This window comes from Lygodium microphyllum, chromosome 14 (genome assembly GCF_053477565.2).
Source record: "Lygodium microphyllum isolate KBCC chromosome 14, Lygodium_microphyllum_v1.1.10, whole genome shotgun sequence".
In the NCBI taxonomy this organism is placed as follows: Eukaryota; Viridiplantae; Streptophyta; class Polypodiopsida; order Schizaeales; family Lygodiaceae; genus Lygodium; species Lygodium microphyllum.
In genome coordinates this window covers 30,579,087-30,597,134 of record NC_141148.1, presented here as the reverse complement: position 1 = coordinate 30,597,134, position 18,048 = coordinate 30,579,087, and the positions used below count along the sequence as shown (strand labels likewise).

The following is an 18,048-nucleotide window of genomic DNA, read 5'->3' as shown; positions in this document are numbered from 1 at the left end:
GCCCTCTTTAAAGAGGTAAGTGCACAACTTTGTGCCAAGTGGCAACACTGGAAGATATTTCCCATTCCAACCTTCCGGTCTAAAATTCTCCATCCTCGGTGCAGAATTTGACCTCGGCACAAGCCAGAGGATTGATCCTCGTGCAAAAACGAAGATAATGATGCGAACAGATTCTGAGGTCCAAAAATAGTAACTCCCTAAATTTTAGGAGTTGCTTCCATTGCATCCCACTAGTCTTCTGACCATCTTTGCAGACTATAGCTACATCCAAATTTGTAATGTAGCTCAACTGAAAGTGAATTTCCACTGATGACCCCACATGGACTAATCTCTTGGAGATTTGACCATCTTCACTTTGAACTAGTCTCTTCCATGCTAGTTCTTCAACACACTTGTCCATATACACTTTCACAAGTCTCTTCCAAGCTTGTCAATCTACAGTGCCATCAGTCTCATCCCCAGACTTGTACTGGACCTTAACTGTCCAGTCTTGACTCACTAGACATTCCTGTCCGTTTTACATACTGGCCATGCAACTCAAGCATTTAGATTTCAAGAGGGATCCTTCCAAAAAGGAAAACCAAATAAAATATGTAATAAAGAAATCAACAAAAAGATAATAGTTGTCACAGTCTTGTGACAAAGACTTTAATGCTCGAACAGCAAGTGAGCAATCCGTCTTCTATGATACTGAACGTGAAATGTTTAAGGAATTGACATTGGATGAACTAGGGCTTGTCAGGACATCTCAAGATAAGGAGGTGACACCATATGGATCCCATCTACTAGCTTTAGGAAGTGCTCACGAATTGGCTATATTCAATGGCCTATTAAAATGGCCGGGGGTGGATGCTTTCACTTGTTGGAACAGCAAAAAAGGGGCCAGCATTGTGAACTATGTAATGGGCTCGCCAGCGTTAATCCCAAAAATTAAGCATTTTAAGATATCTCATAAGCCGATTGGTATAGCAGCCGACCATGCGATCCTAAAATTTACTCTAACATGTGGTCAGAGACAAGAAACATGCACACAGTTACACACATTCCCACATTATGAACTTCTGGAGTAAACTTCGCATATCTATAGCCCGCTAGACCAAGGTCGTCTTGTGTGGAAAAAGAAAAGAGATTATTTAGCCAAACTAGAGTCAAGGATGTATCAGCTCTTTTTTAGCAGAGACAGTAAGAAGGCATGGAGAAAAGTTCATGGAAGACAACCCCAAATTCAATTGACATCACCTATGTTATGGCATGAACATGCTAGGGCACTATATGATGTTCCATCACAAGAGTAGATACCCTGTCCATCAAACTCTAGGCCAACACAATGTGGTTTCTTTACGGAAAAGATGGTGAGATATGCCATTTGGAGGTTGAAGAATGGGAGAGCACATGATCAAGATGGCCTTGTAGCAGAGCATTTTGCACATGCATGTTATGCACTGGCCCCTATCTTGGCGAATCTCTTCAATAGAACCGCATGTGACGGGTTTCCAGTAAGTTGGTGTGACCACACAATAGTGCCGATTTTTAAGAGTGGAGATCCATTGGTCGCTAACAGCTACCGTACTATTATGATTGGCCATATGCTAGCAAAGGTAAATGCCTCTATTGTGGAACATGAGTTGAGTTGGTGGGTTGAAACAAAGAAAATATAGTCTGCAAGGACAAGCTAGCTTCCACCGCAGATACAACACATGCAAAGGTTGCAAGCCATTGGGGTCCCAGAAGATATGCAGGGATGTATTTATGCATTGTATGAAACTGTAACAGGGAGAGTACGAGTGCCTAGAGGCACAACAGACTCAGTCTCTAGTACTGTGGGCGTAAAGCAAGGTTGTCCTCTCTCTCCTTTGCTGTTTCGACTGTACATTGACTAGATTTCCGATTACATGCAGAGATGGGGTGGTATGGGAGCCAGCTTGGCTAGGGTAATGATACCAATTTTGTTATATGCTAATGATATAGTGCTTATCTCAAATTCACTAGAGGGACTACAATGGCATCTGGATGCATTGCATGTGTTCTGTGAAGATAAAGGTCTCAAGGTTAATCTTGGAAAGACTAAAATCATGGTCTTTAACACCTCGGCAGCTTGGGTGACACGTTCAGAGAATCACTTTATATATGACAATCAACCTCTGGAAATGGTTAGACAATATGTATACCTTGGGGTCACTTGCAAAGGGCCACAGTTTTCATGGAAGGAAACTTCAGAGGCTAGGCTTGCACGGGTGTATGCAGCTTTGGGTACCCTAGAGCGACAATGTGCACACATACAGTTTCAGGAGCCTCGTACCAAATTGTGGCTTTTTGACACTTTAATTATGCCCACACTACTCTATGGAGCAGCCGTTTGGGGCCCAAGCCTTTATCATACTAGACGGATGCCACTTATGGACTACAACGGACTGGAAACACAACATTATGATGGTTGGGAACATATGGAAGGACCGTTGGCCATGATGATAGCACGTATGATAAGGGAAAAAGCTTTGGTACCACGAGATCATCCGAGCAGAATTGGGCGCTACACCCATGGTAGTTGAGGCATTATTCCAAGCAATTACTTCCCTCCAGAGGATATGGCAGCTCCCTAAAGATTAATACCCTAGACTAGCCCTCGAGTCTTCAAGACAACTTGCAGCAAAGGGAGATAGACAGTGTTGGTATGCACATATGAGCACCTGGCTGAATTTACATAGCATGAGTACAAATAGACTACCACTGTTTGATTATAGCCTCAAGTGCCCTACTTTGAGCCTCAGTCATGCAGAGTTGAATAGTGTGATCAGGGCAGCAAACATCACTAAAGTGGAGACAAAAAGGACTTGGTCCAAGTCCCCCTTTCCCATTAGGCAAGAAAACGGCACAATACCAATGTCACTTCTTGCAGCTTTTTCATGACGGTTTCATAGTGAGGCTTAGATACATGGGTGCTCAACTTTCCCACAACTCCGAGTTGCTATTGGTCAGATCCGCACCTCATCGCATTGGCTGATGATTGAGATGGGTCGATGGAGCCACATTGCAGCCAATGAGAGAATGTGTCAGCTTTGTGAATGGGAGCCAGAAACGGAGGAGCACTACATCTGCACATGCACTGTATACTATGATAACCGAGGCCACTATCATTGCCTCTTTAAGGAGGGCTTTGGACCACTAAGACGAGTAATGGACTATGAGGACCAAAGATGTTTAGGTCTTTTCTTATTGGAGCTCTAACAGTGCAGAGTAGTATTGTTACAAGATAGAAGGCGACCCCAGCCTCATCCACCCCTCCAGAGAGCAGTTACAGACTTTTTCAGTGGAGCTAAACCCCTAGCCGCCGCCACCCCAAACACTACATCTCCTACTCATAGGCGTCATCGAGGGACATCATCAGGGGGCATCACAGCTGACAAAGCTACAACATTACGTAGAGCACGACGCCCTAGAGTACCTACTCAATGACATAGGCATGCTCATATGTGTCACATTCGCATGACAATTGCTCATCACAGATGCAGATTGGCACGCTGACTTAGTCAAAGGTAGCTTGCAGAGTCTTGGTGGATTCCATAGACTGAGGAGGAGATACTCTACACTCTTTTAATCTTTTTAAACCTGGTTTTTTCAGCTTTTTCAGATTTTTCAGTTCTCCATAATTCTCATACCTCTCATCCCAATCCACTATGTAAACCTACACATTTATCTCTATCTCTTCTTCTCTGATGAGAGATGATGATACCAATTGTATTGGTTATGGTCTTTAGGCCATTCTAGCCTTTTAGAGACGTTAATAGATCTTATCTTATATTATCTCTCTCTCTCATGGAACAATTTTAAACTAAGTAAAACTATTTACATCAAGACTTCTGGCCAGTCATGAAAAGCCTATCAAGCAAAAGCCGACCAAAACGGCTACCAAAACATAGCATACAAATATCATGCAAACAATACAATAGGAGTAGAGCAAACTATATCCAGGCAAGGAGCAGCCACATCAAACCAAGTCCACTAAAATCATAAAAGAGATATGCCATAAGAGCAAATTTCGAACACGGGCCACATGACCACAGATACCTAAGACCAAATCAAAAAAAGACATTACGAGTATGCCAAATGTGCCACAAGGTTGTCCATCTAAGAAAGTGAAAGAGGCAAGGATGATTCAATTGCAAAGTAGGCAAGGAAGGCATCTTACCCAAGACCCAAAAACAAATGGATATCGACTGCCAAGTCACAGAGTGTATGAATTTGGGAATTCTAGGCAGTGCCCAATGTATTCTGTGTGGTGTGGACACTATCTAGTGTCTTTAGCTAGTGAAGTCTAATCGTTGATTCTTATAGCACTGAAGAACTTATTGTTTGGAAAACGCCTAAATAGATCACAAGAACGACAAGGTGTTTGGAAAGCAGCATATCCTGGAATGCAAAAACAACAGTGTGCTTAGAAAGCTAATTATTGCTTGCTTTTATCATGCTCGCATCCATTATGCTATTTATTTTAGTAACTGTTGAATTGATTTGGCATAAAGTCCGTTTTATCATCCAATTCTCTCAACAAGGTCAATATTGCACTGCTTTAATATTTATACAAATGTTCTCATTGACTTAAGTAAATTACTATTTTTTAACATTCTTTAATAAGTTGCACTAGGAACTACGGTAAGTTAGCCTCACTCCAGTTAGTTTGGTGGAAGGCTGGTTAGGTCAACTCATGACCTAAACTAGGTTGTACTTTCACTCTTTCAATTCAATTCAGCAAGTGCACCCTACTCTCTTGTTGCAGCTCACTCATTGTCACTATCTCATTTCTCTCTCTTCCATTGCTAGCCCTATATTATCATAGTTGGTATTAGAGCAGATTCTACATGTGGATCCCGAACAGCCACTGTCAACCAGTGTTGCTCCGCTAAGATCCTACTACAACAGCTCAGCCAGCCCAAGGAAGAGGAGTTGCTCAGTCCCAACTTTGTCGCCAACTGAGTCATCTGCCATGGCAGCATAGCCAGCTCCTATCAGCCATTAATTCTTCAGCTTGCACCACCACCTTTGTCCATGACCACCTCCACCCACCAACTCCTACTATTTTAGCTGTTGTAGGTGCCACCGATGCCTGCTCTGGCTGCCACCCATCAGAGCCTCTGCTGTACTCTGTCCATCTATACCTGCTGCAGCACCGCCAGCAGATATGCCCCAGCGCTGACCGGCAACTGAACGCCACCCCCCATTCCTGCCTGCACCACTAGCCTTATTTGCCCTCTGTGTACTATTCTACCTGCACTCCATCCAATCGGCCAGTCTGTACTTGTTAGGCGCCGCGTGCATCTATCTGACTCTGCCTATGCCACCCTACAGCACATAGCAACATGTCATGCTGCTCCTCCGCCAGCTCTATGCCACCTATCACACCACCTCCAGCACCAGACCGCCCTTGCGCCCAGTGCGCCATCTTATGGCTGACACCGCTTGCAAGTCGACATCTTCACCAATGCACTGCTTGCTACCACCGCCTAGTTTCTACCGTCAACCCTATTCCTAACACCATCTAATGGCACCGCCTAGTCAGCCAGCAACAAAGAAACCTCTGCAGTTTCTGCAGACAACAGGCAGGCATGGCAGGTCCAACAGGCTGTCAGCAGCAGTGGCGGGGCATGAACAGCAGCAGCGCATTCCAACAGTCAACGGGGCAACCAGGAGCAGGCCACGAGCAGGCAGTGACCAGCAAATCAAGCGTGACCAGGTGGCGAACATCACGCTGGTCACAATGGCACATTTCTAGCATTTTTCAATTTTTTTTAGTTGTTTCCTGCAAGCAGGCCCCCTGTTCATTAACGGGGGGTTCACGTGCGTAAGCACAAAGCTCAGATCTGTGCAGATTTATACTAGAAAATGTGGGGCTTTTCCCAGATTTGATGCTGATCGTGCAGAATAGTGACATATAACCCAGAAATTGCATACATTGTGTGCATTTGCTTCAAAAATTTGGGGCTTTTCTAATACAAGTGAAATTTTGCTCAGCTGTCATTTTGCCCGTATTTGACCCTTGGATGATGTATTAATGCAATTGGGGCAGATTTATTGCAAAAAATTTGGGACTTTTCGCATCAATACAGCAGATTCACTGCTGAGTGGAAGAAATTTGGACTTGGGATGTATCAATTGTTGTAAAAGGGCAACTTCTCTTGGTACATGTATTGCTAAATGCTCATTATGCACTGAAACAGTGGTACATACAACACTCTTGGGACTGAAATTGCAACAAAATATGTGCTTCTTGGACACCTTTGGAAGTACAAATGTGTGTACTTGCTATTATATTCAGCAACCTTGCTATTGGCTGAAAGTATTCAACATTTTATTGCAGTCTTTTATTGCTGAAGATGGCTGGCAATGCATCTACATCTGACACAAAGAATCTTTCTGAGATTTGTAAATTTGATGGCAATGGCTTTGATCTTTGGAAAGATCGTATGCAGGGTATACTTTTTGTGAAGGATTGTGATGATGCTTTGGCAAAACATAAGCCTGTTGCTTTGTTCCATGAGGATTGGGCTAAAATGAATAAGAAAGCCATTACTTACATCAAAATGGCTGTCACGGATGATATCTTGGTTGATATCAAGGGACTTACCACTACCTATGCAATTTGGGAGAGACTCAAAGCTACATATGAAAATACAACTCCTATCAATCACGTCCATCTCATGCGAAAGTTAGCCAACTTGAAGCTTGATGAGTCTAAACCCGCCTCGGAGCATTTAAATGCTTTCACTGGTATTTTGAGTTGGTTACTAGATGCAGGCTTGCCGGCTTGTGATCCTAAGCTAAGGGCTATCTTCTTGCTCATGAGTCTACCACATTCATGGGAAGTATTGGTTGTGTCATTGAACCACCACCCCAACTTGACATTTGATGGTGTGTGTGTGGTTCTATTCTCAATGAGGAGATTAGACGCAAGGCAAGTGGGGAAAACAATGGATCAACCTACAATGTAAGAGGATGAACTAAAAAGCAATCAAATGTTGCAAATAAGAACAAAAATCGCAGCAAAAACAAGGAAAAACAGCAAGATATCACTTGCTATCGGTGTGGATGCAAAGGGCATAAAAAGCCCGATTATAAGTACAGTAAAAAGGAGCAAGAACACAGCAGCAAGCTAATGCAAAAGGCAAAAAGAATGAGAAGGATGGCAGCTCTATCCGTAAAGAAACAGAAGAGGCAAATGTGGTATCTAATGTTGTTATTGAGGAGATAGAAGAAGATAAAGATGTTGATTTGTGTGAGAAATGCGGGATCTAGAGCATGGCAAAACCGGAAGCTATGGAGGATGGAAAAAGAAGTGTAGACTCATGATGGAAAGGATACTGTTTGTTACACAAGTGAATTAGGTTCCAAGATTGAGACTTGGACTCATAAACACAATCTTGTGTATGTGGACAATGACATTGACACTTTACTGAAATGAAAAGAGTACTATCATTGCATTAAGAAAGGAAGCAAGTACAGTGCTTTATAGGAAAGTAGGAAACTGCAGTAGGCACCATTGTGCATATGGGATAAGTTAGCCTGCATATCCTTGACCCTGAGATTCCATACAAAGAGGCTGTTTGAGTGTGATTGCTGATTCTCAACACCCCTCCTCAATCACAACTAGAAAAGGCACAAAGTGTGTAGAGGCTGTAATGAGAACCACCTGCAAAGTGTGGGCATACCACAGACATGGCAAAACACCAGAGGCTGTCGCAGAAAAAGCTAAGTGTGGGTACCATAAACATGGTGGACATCCAGAGGCTGTAACAGGGGCCTCACAAAGTGTACAGGGACTGTAATGCCAAGTTACATAAGGAGTTTACAAAGCTTATGGCAGGAAGCATTAGGGCAACGAAAATACAAGGCTATTAAAACAGTCTATCAGAATTATAGAGTACAAGGACTGACGAGTCTTGTCCTTCCGATCCTGGTGGTCTTCATCTTCATCTTCTTCTTCCTTTGCTCCATTTTCTTCTTCTTCTTTGACTGCGACTAGATAGGCCTTTTGGGATCTCTTTCTTGCGTGGCAGAACTTCTCGGTGTGTCCGGTCCTTTTGCAGAAGTCACAAAAGAGCTGATCTTTCTTGCCTTTGTACCTGTTGCCAACATATAATGCATGCTCATCTCTAGAGGTACTTGGTTCTTCTTTAGTTTTTAGCTTCTTTTCTTCTTCTAACAATGATGCCTGGATATCAACAAGTTCAGGATTTGGCATGTTGATTAAAGTTGTTGATACATTATTATATTCAGGAGGCAAGCTCTTAAGTAGAACACCGATGCAAACATCTTCATCCATTTTAATGTTTATTCCTGCAAGTTCGGTTAGGAGTCCTTCCATGTAATTAAGATGTGTGGCAAGTGATGTGCTGGACTTCATTTCAAGCCTGAAGAACTCAATCAGGAGACCATACTTTGATGATTTAGATTGTGCACCGAACAGGGTGTCAAGTCTTTTCCATGTATCCTGTGAGGTCTCACAGTTATCCACATGGTGGATATAACTGTCGTCTAGCTCCAATTTGATAATGGCCTGGGCTCTGTCATCATTCTTTTGCCAAGTAGTTGCAAGGTCCGCATCCCGAGGTTTCTTCTCTTTGCCATTTGTGATGGCCCAGAGACCCTTCTTCATCAGGATGAGCTTGATGCGGGTTTGCCAAGTATGGAATCCGACTCCTTTGAATCGAGCATTTGGAGAGTCTTTGCCCATGTTAGATTTACGGGAACAGTAGCAAATCAACTTCAGACTTATTAGATTTGAGCAACAGAAGAATTGATTGAGAGACACAAGTGCTAAAAAGCACTAACTGAGTGTCAATGAATACCAAATCTGCAAAAGTCTTTTACTCCAAGTGATCTTCCCCTTCTTGATTTGATGCTGATGCCTTCAAATCTGAGTGACAGTACTTTAATGAACTTCAGAGAGTATTGCTCAGTGATTAAAATCACTGTTGATAACTTCAGTGAGAGAAACAGTGAAAAATGTCAAGATTTTGAAGCTTTGGCTATGGTGGAATTTAGGATTTCTGAGACAGGGGCCTGGTTTTTTGTTGATTGCAGGAGCTACAGTGGATCATTTTCAAAAAATTTTATATGCCTAGGAAGCTGATTTCATGGGCTACAAAAGCCCTATCATGATCATCAACATCGTGGTCAGTATGCAGCACGCAGGCACGTCGAACAGCAGCAGACGCATTTCTGACAGGATTCCGTGATTTGCGCAATGCTGAAGCCAGGGAGCAGTAATGTCGTCGATTATCGTGCCAGGATGAAGCGCCTTGAGCAGAGGAACAACTCTCCAAAAGAAATCGTGGGCTGAAATGGCCTGGTTGAAGAGTTATGGAAGCTCCAAGCAAGGTAGGTCCTGTCTGGCTATGGCAGACACAGAGCAGAAATTGGGGATTTTCACAATGCTGAGCTCCAGATGGTCCAACGTCCTGGATTGATGTGATACAGGGAAGCTTTGTGAGTTGGGGAATACTTTTCCAGAAGGAAGCTCCAAGAGATTTGACCTGTGGAGTGAGATATAAGCAGTTCAATCTGACAGGGTGTTGCTGGCTATGGCTGCCATGGAAGCTTCAGTGAGAGTAGAGTTGGGAGATGAAGTCATGAGCTGACATTGAGCTAGACTGAGGTTGAAATGAATCAAGAGAGGCTAAACAAGCAATGCCATGCCCAACTGGGCTCTGATACCATGTGAGAAATGCGGGATCTAGAGCATGGCAAAACCAGAAGCTATGGAGGATGGAAAAAGAAGTGTAGACTCATGATGGAAAGGACACTGTTTGTTACACAAGTGAATTAGGTTCCAAGAATCTTAGACTCATAAACACAATCTTGTGTATGTGGACAATGACATTGACACTTTACTGAAATGAAAAGAGTACTATCATTGCATTAAGAAAGGAAGCAAGTACAATGCTTTATAGGAAAGTAGGAAACTGCAGTAGGCACCATTGTGCATATGGGATAAGTTAGCCTGCATATCCTTGACCCTGAGATTCCATACAAAGAGGCTGTTTGAGTGTGATTGTTGATTCTCAACAATTTGTTGGTTGCATCTTCAGATCCATATGCTATGACAGTGGAAGACGTGTATATCACTAAAAGGGATGTGATAGATGCTTTCTTGTCTGCTCATGATGGTTTGTCACAATCGTGGATTATTGACAATGGTGCTTCATTTCATGTAACTCCATCTTTGGAGTGTTTTTCTTCTTATGCAAAAGGTAACCTTTGGAAAAGTTTACATAGAGAATAACCATGCATGTGATATTGAAGGATTAGGCACCATACACCTAGCTCTTGAAAATGGCCAAGAATTGATTCTTCATGATATTAGGTATGTACCTGGCATTGAGAAAAGCTTGCTTTCTATTGGGCAGCTAGACAACAGGGGTTACTGCACTACCTTTAGTGGTGGAATGTGGAAGATACAAAAAGGATCCATGCTAGTCACTGTGAAGGAAACTACTAGGGTTTGCGCTGAGGACACACAAAGTGTACGACCACGACAGAAACACAAAGAGACAAACACAGACACAGAGGGAAAAACTCAAACCCAAAAACTCAAACCCTAAACCCAAAACTCAAAACTCAAACACAAACAGAAGAAGGGAGAGAGAGAGAACACAATTGTGAAGTGAATGAATGCTGTAAATGAATGTAAGAGTGTACACTGTGCTCAAGGGCAGAGCAATGTCGGAGTGTGACGTCCACCGAAGATGGATCCCAAGTCTCTGACCACCAATCGGAGTGTAGTAGTGCTGAATAGTGAATGGCAGCAAGCTGGTCACCAAAACGCAACAGTATAGAGGCTGGAAACTGGTAAATGCAATAGTGTATCACCGATCCGAGGCTGGAAACTATGCACGGTCTGCTGTAAATAGCAGGCTGTAACAATGTCTGAGAGTGTCAGGGCCTGCAATGCTGAAAATGCAAGTTGGCTGACCCTGGAGATGATGGATAGCAGGCTGAACAGTAGTCTGGGACAGTCTGGAGCAGTCGCCAGCAGCTGAGAGTTGTCATCTACAACAATGGACAGGCTGAAGATAATGTGGCTGCAATTGATGATGGTTGGACAGCAGATGAAGGCGTGCTGCAAGCTGGAAACTGGGCGCCAACAACAACAGAGGGTGTGTGGACTGGTATAACCTACAAACAAGGATGATCACTGAATGGGGGCAGCCTGTCTATTTATAGATGTGGAAGGGTGCCCCAAAAATTAGGGTTTCCACTAAACTCTCTCGAACCACTCCCCGTTTTAGGGTTTCCACTGTACTCTCTCGAACCACTCCTCGTTTCAGGGTTTTACTCTAAAAGAGCATTTTTACTGTGTTTTGGGACTGTTTAAGAGGCTAATCAAAAAGAAATGCATATTTTAGCTCAACAGTCACTAGAGTGGTAAAAAAAGGAAACTCTATATTATTTCACTGCAAGGCACTTCTTGGAAAGTTTGTTGCAGTTGCAAAAGTGCACTCACACATGGAGTTATGGCACAAGTGTCTTAGACACATGAGCCAAAAGGGTTTACAAGCACTTTCTTCACTTGGAAGAGTTGATCTGAAAAACTCGAAGCTTGACTTTTGTGCTAACTGTGTTTTGGAAAAACATGTAAAGAGTTTATACTCTCATGGAGCCTCTAGGAAGGCATGTATTTTGGATTTAGTCCATCTGATGTATGTACCATGCCAATAAAAACTCATAACGGTTTCCATTATTTTGTGTCTTTTATTTATGACCATTCTAGATAGCTATGGGTTCACTTGCTTAAGCATAAAAGTGAGACATTGGACGCCTTTAAAAAGTTTTATGCATTTGTTAGTACTCAAAAGAGTTTAAAATTAAAATGTATAAGAACAATGGAGGAGACTATATATCTAAAAAATTCAATTAGTTTTGTGATGTCAATGGGATTAAATGGGAGCTTACAGCTCCTTATAGTCCGTCGTCTAATGGTGTGGCTAAGCAAATGAATTGCACTTTATGTGAGAAGATTCGGTGCATGCTGTCATAGCTAATCTCCCGCAATCGTTTTGGGAAGAGGCACTTAAAACCACCGTGCATATTTGCAACCGATCACCACATCGTGCACTTGAAAGTGGAATCCTTAAGGGTTTGGTCTGGCAAACCTGCTTCATATGACCACTTAAGGGTCTTTGGCTGCGATTGCTATATACATGTACCTGTTGATAGCACAACCAAACTTGACATGAAATCCCATAGAGGCATCTTCATGGGTTATGGAGATGAAGGTGAAATGGGCTATAGAGTTTGGATTCCAAGCATGAAAAAAGTGCTAGCAGTCGAGATGTGGTATTTAATGAGTCAAAGCTGCTGAAAAATGCCATATCTAGTGATTTAGACAAAAAGAAAGTAAAATTTCAGCATGATCAACCACTTGGATTGCCATCAACCCCTAAAAATTCAACTCCATTCGATGCTGGTTTTGATAATCAACGTATCATTATTGAGCTAGATAACAATGGGCAGCAAAGGGATGCTGAAAATCAGCTTTTGCAACAAAATCAACGTACTGAATTCAAAAGACCTATACAGAGGTTTAATCTCTCTTTGAACTGCATTTTAATCACAGATGAGGGTGAGCCTCTCACATATAAAGAGACACTATCATGTGAGTTAAAGAACAAGTGGGAGCTAGCTATGCAGGAGAAAATGAAATCATTGTATCAAAATGGTACTTGGGATTTGGTTCCATTGCCCAAAGATAGGAAAGCTATTTCTAACAAATGGGTCTATAAAATCAAGTGTGGGGATGGCAAACCCAAACATAAAGCCAGACTCGTGGCTAAGGTTTATACATAGGATGCGGGGATTGACTTTCAGGAAGTCTTTTCACCTCTTGTCAAAATGACCACTCTTCGGGTACTGTTTACTATTGCAACATCTCTAGATTTTGAACTTGATCAGATGGATGTTAGAATTGTCTTCATGCATGGTGATTTGGAAGACGAGTTGTACATGAAACACCCAGAGATCTTTGTTATGCCAGGGAAGGAGCATTTGGTGTGTGGGCTTAAGAGAAGCTTGTATGGTTTAAAACAAGCTCCGAGACAATGGTATAAAAAATTTGATGCCTTCATGCTCTCACATGGGTTTAAAAGAAGCAATGCAAATCATTGCTTATACATAAAGAAGGCTGATGATGGAAGCCTTCTAATCCTTGTGCTTTATGTGGATGATATGCTTATTGCTAGTAAGCATAAAAGCCATGTTAATGCACTAAAAAGACAGCTGAATTCATCCTTTTCCATGAAGGACTTGGGTATACACATTTTGGGCACGTGTGTGACAAGAGATAAAGAGCACCAGCTCTTATTTCTCTCACAAGAAAAGGACATCAGCAAAGTACTTGTTCGCTTTTCTATGGCAGATGCTAAGCCACTTGGTGTACCTTTACCACTATACCTTAAGCTTAGCAAAGCAAATTGCCTAAAAGATAATAACACAACCAGCTCTATGAAGGGTGTTCCTTATGCTTCAGCTTGTGGGTCACTCATGTATGCTATGGTTACCACTAGACCTGACATTGCTCATGCAATGGGAATTGTGAGCAAGTTTATGTCAAATCCTAGCAAAGCACATTGGAAGGAAGTGAAATGCATCTTCCGGTACCTAAAGGGCACACAAAGAAAATGTATTTGCTATGGAAAGGGTACATTAGATCTGCAAGGATATTGCGATGCAAACATGGCAGGCGACTTGGATACTCGCAAGTCTACTAGCGGATACATATTTACCTTGACTAGTGGGGTAGTTTCTTGGTGCTCTAGACTACAAAAAATAGTAGCACTTTCTACTACTAAGACTGAATATATTTCAGCCACTCAAGCTTCGAAAGAAGCCATTTGGCTTGGTCATTTGGTCAAGGATTTTGGGCTGCCCACCAAAAAACCTGTACTTGGATGTGATAGCCAGAGTGCTGTGTGTCTGGCTAAGAATGCCATGTTTCATGCACGTACCAAACATATTGATGTGTGGTATCACTTTATCGTACAAGTCTAGTCACACTGACTAAGATCAAAACACAAGATAACCCTGCAGATGTTCTCACTAAAAGTCTTACAAAGGCTCGACATGGGCATTGCATTCGGCTGGTGGGAGTCGATTAAAGGTTCACTTAGGACCTTTAAGTGGGAGGTGGTTGGGTGTAAAGGCCCTTTCGCTACTCCCGTGTATATATTTACTTGTACATGTGAACACACCCTAAGTATAAATAGATTCTTTAATTCTTTGTGTGTACCACACTGGTACACACCCATCTCGAATCTCAACTCTCAACACACTCTCTACTACTGAATCCAATCTCTTTGATGCACACACTACCTGAGTTCTTCCGCTCGCGCCCTTCAATTTTAGATTATATACAAAGATGGGGTGGTATGGGAGCCAACTTGGCTGGAGTATTGATACCAATTTTGTTATATACAGACAATATTGTGCTCATCTCCAATTCACCTAAGGGGCTATAGCAACATCTGGATGCATTGCATGTCTTTTGTGAAGAGAAAGGCCTCAAGGTTCATCTTGGAAAGACTAAAATTATGGTCTTTAACACCTCAGCAGCTTGGTGACACGCTCAGAGAATCACTTTATGTATAACGGTCAATCTATGGAAATGGTTAGACAATATGTATACCTTGGGGTCACTTTCAAAGGGCCACAATTTTCGTGGAAGGAGACTTCAAAGGCCAAGCTTGCATGGGCATATGTAGCTTTGGGCACTCTAGAGCAATAGTGTGCACACACACAGTTCCAAGAGCCCCATACCAAATTGTGACTCTTTGACACTTTAGTTATACCCACACTACTCTATGGAGTAGCCATTTGGGGCCCAAGCTTTTATCATACTAGACGGGCGCCGCTCATGGACTGTAACGGACCTAAGGCACAACATTATGATGGTTGGGAACATATGGAGAGATCGTTGGTCATGATGATAGCACATATGATAAGGGTGAAAGTCTCAATACCACAAGAGATCATCCGAGCAGAATTGGGTGCAACACCCATGGTAGTGAAGGCACTATTCCACGCAATCACCTTCCTCCAAAGGATATGGCAGCTCCCTAAAGATCGATACTTTAGGCTAGCTCTCGAGTCTTCAAGATAGCTCCAGCAAAGGGAGATAGACAATGTTGGTATGCACATATGAGCACGTGGCTGAACTTGCATGGTATGAATATAGACAGACTGCCACTGTTCGATTACAGCCTTGATTGTCCCACTTTGAGTCTCAACTATTCAAAGTTGAAGAGAGTGATCAGAGCACACATCACTAAAGTGGAGATAGAGAGGACTTGGTCCAAACCCCCTTTCCCATTAGGCACAAAAAGATGGCACAATACCAATGTCACTTCTTGTAGCTTTCCCATGACGGTTTCATAGTGAGGCTGAGATATATGGATGCTTAACTTTCTCACGGGCTTCTAGTTGCGATTGGACACATCCGCACCTCATCACATCAACTAATGATTGAGATAGGTCAATGGAGCCATGTTGCAACCAATGAGAGGATGTGCCAGCTTCGTAGATGGGAGCCAGAGACAAAGAAACACTACATTTGTAGATGCACTGTATACTATGATATCCGAGGATGCTACCATTGCCTCTTTAAGGAGAGCTTTGGACCATTGAGATGGGTGATGGACTATAAGGACTAGTTATGTCTGGGCCTTTTCTTATTGGAGCTCTAACAACGCAAAGCAACATTATTACAGGATCGGAGGCAACCCCAGCCACATCCACCCCTTCAGAGAGCAATTACAAACTTTTTCAGTATAACTAACCCCCCAGCTACCACTACCACCTTAGACACTACATCTCCTACTGACATGCGCCATCGAGGGACATCATCAGGTGGCATCATAGTAGACAAAGCTACAATGTTATGCAGAGCACGACGCCCTAAGGTACCTGCTTGACAACATAGGTATGCTCATATGTGTCACATTCGTGTCACGATTGCTTGTTATAGACAAAGATTACCACGTCAAGTCAATCGGAGATAGCTTGCAAAGTCTTGGTGGATTCCATACATTGAGAGAGAGATATTCTATACCCTTTTTAGTTTTTCAATTTTTTATATTTTTCATTTTCCATTTCAATTTATCATGTAGACCTAAACATAATTCTATTTTCTTCTCTGATGAGAGATGATGATACCAGTTGTATTAGTCATGGTCTCATAGGCCATTATGGCCTTCTCAAGACGTTAATAGATCTCTCTCTCTCTCTCTCTCTCTCTCTCTCTCTCTCTCTCTCTCTCTTTATGGTGGCTGAGTTGGGAGCTCAACCCTACATGAGATTATCAGAGCTAAGTTGAGAGCATCACCCATGGTGGCTGAGGCCTTGGTCCAGGCAGTGACTTTCATACATAGACTATGGGAGCTCCCCCAAGATAGATACCCACAGCTAGCCCTGGCCTCTTCTAGACAACTAGCAGCAGATGGTGACAGACATTGTTGGTATGCTCAGATGAGTACATGGATGAGTCTACATGGGCTACAGATTGACAGACTACCCCCTATTGACTATAGCCTGGATTGCCCTACACTTGACCTAAGCCGATCAAAGCTAAACCATGTGATCAGAGCAGACATACTAAAGTTAGATACAGAGAAAACCTGGATCCGACCCCCCTCCCCCCATGGCACGAGGATGGCACACTACCACACCCACTTCCTTCAGGTATCTGAGGATGGTTTCATCACCCGACCCAATTACATGGACACACAGCTGCCTCATGGACTACGCACAGTTATTGGTCAGATCCGCACCTCATTCCACCACCTGAGGATTGAGATAGGCAGATGGGAGGGTATACAGACAAAGGAACGCATATGCCCACTATGCGATAGAGAGACAGAGACAGAGAAACACTCATATGTCGATGCACTGTATATTATGATATATGAGGTAGATACCACTGTCTGTTTCGAGAGGGTTTTGGACCCCTGAAACGGATCATGCAGTTTGAGGATCAGAGATGCTTGGGATTCTTCCTCTTGGAGCTCCAGAGGCGCAGAGCAACAATTCTACGAAGTAGGAGGCCCCCACAGCTCGGCTCACATAGACAGAGAGCAGCCACTGACTTTTTCACTGATACACGACAGAGTATGGCAGATACCACTGCTACTGCCACACAGCCTACAGGAGTACATCATCATTGGACCTCATCTTCTGTAGGTGTCCCTTTGGATAGAGCAGTGGCACTTAGTCGGTCTAGGCGCCCACATCCACCCGGACGAAGGCCTAGACATCCACACCACAGACAAATTAAAGCCATCATTGAGTGCCATAGGAGACAGATGCCGAGACGCCTCAGCCATGCAAAGATACACCTCCTTAGAGGACAAACATCTCATTGATGGAGAGTTTTCCTTTTTCTACTTTCACTTTTAGATCATTGACATGTTTCTCTTTTATAGGACACTATTTCTTTTTTTCAGTCTTATAGGCATGTTTTTCCATCTTTTCTCGTTCCAAATGAGAAACACACCATCATTGTATATATTGCTTTGGTCTCATAGGCCACATTGGCCTTTTAGAGACGTTAATATATACTCTCTACTCTCTACTCTCTCTCTCTCTCTCTCTCTCTCTCTCTCTCTCTCTCTCTCTCTCTCCAATGAGATCTCCAAACATTTTTGGGATTTTGTGTTCGGGGCGAATGGTGGTTGGTTTGGGGGATCTCTTTATATAGAGGGGGAGGGGGGTTATTATAAACTATTATATTATTATTATTATTAAAGTCCTTTAGGGAAGTCTTTCACATGTCGTAGTTGCAAGGGTAGAGCATGCTACCAAGGGGGGATATACTTTGTTGGCCCTAATTTGAATCACGTATAGTACGTTCCACGTCGTGGACCTTGTATGTGTGCGGGCACACGTAGACACACAAACATATATGTATTCATACATAAAGACTGTATGTATGTATGTATGTATGTATGTATAGATGCACGCATGTGTGTATGTGTATACATGCATACATGTGTATATACATATATA

The 18,048-nt window shown here is 42.8% G+C and overlaps 1 protein-coding gene across 10 annotated transcripts in view; it reads right to left on the bottom strand.

Moving 5' to 3' along the window:
* LOC148025450 (sterol 3-beta-glucosyltransferase UGT80A2-like) overlaps positions 1–18,048 on the bottom strand; it is a 182,520-nt gene that overhangs the window by 137,290 nt on the left and 27,182 nt on the right. The gene's annotated exons all lie outside the window — the stretch shown is intronic.